Raw genomic sequence first — 5,878 nt, 5'->3', positions numbered from 1 at the left:
GTGTAATAATGATGTTTTGGGGTAAAATATGTAGAAAGTGGGGTAAAAAGTGGTATTTTTGAACAAAATGGACAATGGGACATTGTTGGGCTCAAGACACAAAATGGCATGCATGGGGGCTGCTTTGTGGCAGGGAAGCAGCTGGCTGGAGCATTGGGCCTGGCGTTGGGGCAGGTGGGCTGGCTAGGTGGCAGGAGCTTCAGCATCAGGCGGTTGGGCCTTGTGAGGTGGTTATGGTCACGGCTAGAGATAGCTTGAGGCAGCTGGTGGAGGTCTTGTGGACTGCTAGCTGGAGCTCACGTGGGGACTGTAGGCGTGGACAGGTGGAAAATGCTGGGCATAGCCAGGCGCTGGCTGCTTGATTTGGGTGAAGGAAAGCTGCTGAAGAGAAGGGCTGGTGCATCAAGAGGCAACTGGGCCGAATGGGCTGGGCTGCTTTGGTGGATTGGTGTGGCATTGGCCATTTGCCACTTTTCTTCCTTTCTTTCTTGAAAGTGCCACACTTTTCTTCATTCTTTTTCTTTGCTTTTCAAGAGCATAAATTTCTTACAAAATAAATCATAATACAATATTTTCAACTATAAAATAAATCAATTTAATTCTTTGAAAATATTAATTATAACTTAATTTATATTTTATATTAAGTTCAATAATACAATCTTAACAATAATAATTCAAATAATTAACTACAACATTTTACAACAAAATAACTATAAAAACACATAAAAGTATATAAAATCATGATAAGACTAATAAATTCAAAATTACTTAAAAACTTAATAAATCAATTAAAAACTCAAGATCTAAGCAACAATTAGCACATAAAAAGTGGTAAAATAACTCTATTTTGTAGAGTTATCAACTGCATCGTCACATGGCTATGGGCTACAAGCCCTAGTATGATTATCAGAATCTCAAGTGTTAATCACTCATCTGATTAGGGCTACACGCCCCAGCATGATTATCAGAATCTCAAGTGTTAATCACTCATCTGGTTTAAGTTAACGACTTACTCATTAGTCACTCATCTGATTTAAGTTAGTGACTCACTCATTAGTCACTCATCTGATTAGGGCTACAAGCCCCAGCATGGTTATTAGAACCTCGAAGTGTTAATCACTCATCTGATTTGGGCTACAAGCCCCAGCATGGTTATCAAAACCTCAAAGTGTTAATCACTCATTTGATTAGGATTGACTTGATAGTCATCCATAGAGGAGGGCAGGATCCACCATCATTATTTGGACTAATTTCCATGCATGATTAGGGCTATTATTGCTAGGCATGCCTATTATGATTTTGTAACAGGTTATTACTGTTCATGAGCATATTGAGTTTTTTTACTGAGCTTCGGCTCACGAGTGCTATGTGGTGCAGGTAAAGGCAAAAGAAAGCTGGACCATCTTTGAGTTGGAGAGCTTAGGTGACGATGTGTACATATGCGGCTGCTCGATCGCCACGGTCGAGGGTTTAAAGAGGAACTAGGGTTAAACCCTATTTTGCCGCTTAGGTCGGCTGGTTGTAAATCTTTTGTTGTAGTTAACCTTTAAATTATATTTTTGGGATTCCAATGTATACATTAAACATTTTAGTGAAACGTTGTATCTTAACCAAAAAAAAATAATCTTAAACCGTTAATCATACTTAGTTACACGATTATGGACAAACGACTCGATTAACAAGTTTAGCACTGTTTAAAATGCACACCATAACGGTCCCTGGGTAGTAGGGCATTACAAAAAGCAAGACAAAAATGCCCAACTTTTAAGATTGACAGTTTGGTTCGACAACTAATCTTTTGACATTAAACACACCAAAGGAAAAGACAATATTGTGGCTGATTTCTTCTCCAGATCACCCTTGCTATAAATATAGCATTAGGATACTCACCAAGAACTATCCCCATCGCCTCCCAAAAATCATCACATACCATCCTATTCGTACTCATGATGGCTTCTTCCTCTTCTGTCAAACACAATCAATCTTTTCCCCTGGGTGCAAAAAATATCCTTTCGAAGACGACCCACAAATCATCCAAAGAAAGAGCAACTCACAAAGCAATCTTTCTTTAGAATTTTATGATTTCCAAACTTGATGCAAAACAGAATATAGTTATCAATCCAACCAGGCCCAAATGTTGCCAGCCTAATGAATTGTTATATTATTCTCTTTCTTAGTCTTAATGCCAAACTTGATGCAAAACAGAATATAGTTATCAATCCAACATTCGAAGTCTATAGGTCAAAATAAGAGCCAATATGTGGTCTTGGGGGCCAAGAATACATGGACATCCAAAAAAGTGTGTTTGAGAAAAATCAGACTATATCTCCTGAGTTATGGCCAAAGCCAGAAGAAGATGCTTCTTGGGAAACGTTCCCTTCTGACTATACTTGAAAAATAACAAGGGCCCTTAAAGCCTTCCACATTGCAGAAAATGGAACAAATTAGGCAACAAAACTCAAAGAAACTTTAGAGCAAAAATATATGTCAATATACAAATTGACCGACACTAAAGGGTAATTTTGCAAAAAAGTAATTACTTTGAAGATTCTCAAGACCCACATGTCGACACTCCAGATATGCAAGATCCTTATCTCTTCCAGTCCACAGGAAAAGAATGGGATATGACTAGGGCTGGTAATTCGTGTAAACGTATCAGATTCGTGTTGACACGATTAAGGTAAACACGAACACGACACAATTATTAAACTTGTCAAAAATACGAATTCGAACATGACACGATTATTAAACGGGTCAACACGACATGACACGATAACTTGATTATGACACGATTAATCATAACTATATGAAAAAATTCATAAAACCTATGCAAATTATTCGTGTTATCATGTTTGGTTTTGACTAGGGTGGGTTAAGTTTGTATGCTTGAGTACATGGCTATATAAAGCCATCATCTCTCTTTGTGTAAGGCAAAGAATTACGAAGCAATAAAATATCAGAGTGTTTATTATCAAAATTTTCTTCTAAATCCTTCCTTCAGAGATTTCTGAAGTAGAGATAGTATGCATTATGGATCATATCTGAAGGAAACTACTGTTATAAGTTACTAGATTAACCTTCGAGTGAATTGATTTGGCAATCTATCCTTTATGATCATAAGTCACGCAGTTTGGAGTGTAAGTTGTGTAGATCTGTGTGAGAAATTGTTGGGTTTATTAATTCAATAGTTTGTCTAACCAACTTATAGCAGGAACCCCTTAATGGTATCAGAGTTGGATCTTTCTTTGCCAATAGTTGGATCTTCCTTTAATATACTGGGTTGGTGTGACAGAAATTGCTGGATCTTTCTTTGCCACTTGCTGAAGAAGCATTACTGGTCTTGGTAGACTCTACCCAAGTTCCAACATCCACTCATATTCCAAGGCAAATCTCTACAGATGATCTTATGAAGATTTTTCCTAGTTCATGGATAACAAACTATGAGATGCTCCATCGACCTAATATGTGGGGCGACACACTTAGAGGGATTCTCCAATCCTTAGGATTTGAATTTTGAATTTCAAATTATTTTTTTAATCAGTTATTTAATTATTCCCTTTAAATATGATTTAAATTAAATAATTAAATAGTAATAACAAATCAGTTTTAATTTGAATTTTATGTTTAATAAAATAAATATTAATTAATTAAATTAATTATCTTCATAAAAACTAATAGAGAGATATTTTCAGAAATAATATTGTTTTTCATGTAATTAAAAATAGACTTTCTCTTTAAGACATAATAGATAGTTTTCTTAAACCTGAAAACTATTCAATTCCTCTTCTCTCAATCAAACATCTCTAGATCTCATGTGTTGAGTACATCCAGAGAGTCATAAATCAATATTTTGAATCCTACGTTCCCATACACATCCTTGTGTATTTGAGGATTGGTCTGGAAGATCAAGATGTGAACTTTCAAAACTTTGATAGGTAGATCGCTGATTTTATACAAAAAGATTCGAGGACAATTGATAGACTATAATGGGTAATCTCTAATCTGACTGCATATGATTTAATATATGTGTGTGTGTGTGATCTTGGCTGGTATTAGTAATTATTAAAAATGGCTCATTCCCCGCTCCGTATCTTTGATTTGCTCTTTTAATACCAACAATTGGTACTAGAGTAGTCTACATATATATATATATATTAAATATTGTGTAGGTTTCTTGCATTTGTTATATCTATGTTGACATGTATGCTGAATGGATGGATATTTTTTTTTGAATGTATTGTTGAATGATGGATCGTTAATTATATGGTGTTATTGGGTTAGGAATTTGAATTTCTAAATCTTGTCTAAGCCATTTTTTTGTTTTATTTTTGAAATATGTATTTTAAGAATTTGTACACAAAGAAGAGAAAGGACCCAAGCCTATGGCTCAAGCCCTAGCCGCACGCACATGCACCAGCCGAGTCGCGGCCACCAGCAGACCCGATCCCATGCGCCTGCAAGCACATGCCTGTAGCTCGAGCCCCTGTGCCTGTTGTCCGTGCCCCTGTGCTTGCTACCCGCACCCCTATGTTGGGTGCCTGCATGCACCAACTGCACTACAGCAGCTTGCCGACCCCTTGAGTCTCCATGGTGTCGCCGACCCTAGCACCAATCTTGGTGCCCAAAACTAGATCATATTTTTGTGCAATTAATATTTTATTTAATTAAAATTTTAAATTGTTTTAATTTAAAAGATTAATTATCTTATTTTATTTTTGTTAGAAAAATAAAACATCTTTTAGTTGGTTAAGATTTTATCTTAAGTTTAAATAATTATTTGAATTTGATTATTTAATTATTTAAATTCAACTAAATTAAAAAGATGAGAAAAATGGTTATTTAATTAAAAGTTAGTTTTAATCAAATATATTAATTAGAAAGTTAGTTTCTAATTAATAAAGTTGGGCCTACCAAATTCCTAAAGATTAGCAAGAAAGCCTAAAAGAGAGGAGGAGCATTCTTGGGGTCTTGAAAACAAATTAAAGGCTATTTTGAAATTTTATTTCTATTTTTTCAAAGGTTGTAAATTTAGAAATACCGAATAGTGCTCGGTTCATCATTTATTGTTTGTTTATTTATTTATTGTATTTATTTAAATAAATGTTAATTAATATTTGATTGATAACATGATCATGCATTAGTCAATTACATGCCATTCATGAAACCTCACACGGTGTTCATTAATCATGCATCTTTTAGAAACATTATTATTTAGGACTGTCCTAACTGTTTATGCGAATTGTTTTGGAGAAATCAATTGCATGTAAACTACTAAGTATTAAATTAGCTAAAACTTGGTAACTTACACCATAATAAAGATAATAGTTTTTTATAAGCCTTTGAGATAACCAACTTTATGTAAAATGTGTTTTAGAAAAGTTAGATGAATGAAATGGGTAATTATTAAGATCACAATAAATTATAGAAATAAACTCTTTTATAATTATAATGTATTTTGTAATTAATTACATTCATAGGGTTGTTAATAAATTAGTAACTAATTTAGAATTAATTGATTAACAAAACACATTTTATGATAGTAAGTGGGACAATGTGAACTTCTCAATGTGACCTATGCTCTCCATTATTAGTACAACACAGTGAGATATGAATAGAGCCTCGAGGCGGCTTTGTTTCCATCCCCCTAAGGAAGGTTTCTAGACATATTAATACAAAGGTTGACTTCTGACAAAGATAGGAAGGAGTGATGTATTTTAGGCTTGACTGACCCTAAGGCGACAATCTCTAAGTTAAGTCATGAATTCTGAAATAATGGGTTACACTTACAAAGATGCAATCAAGCTTTTGCAGTGGACAATTGCATCTTGACCAAACCAGCGGTACTTTATTTTTAAAAGAGAAAATAAATAGTTATTTT

The sequence above is a fragment of the Humulus lupulus genome, chromosome 8, assembly GCF_963169125.1.
Source record: "Humulus lupulus chromosome 8, drHumLupu1.1, whole genome shotgun sequence".
Classification (NCBI taxonomy): domain Eukaryota; kingdom Viridiplantae; phylum Streptophyta; class Magnoliopsida; order Rosales; family Cannabaceae; genus Humulus; species Humulus lupulus.
The sequence above is the reverse complement of the archived record's forward strand: the minus strand, read 5'-3'. Positions refer to the sequence as shown.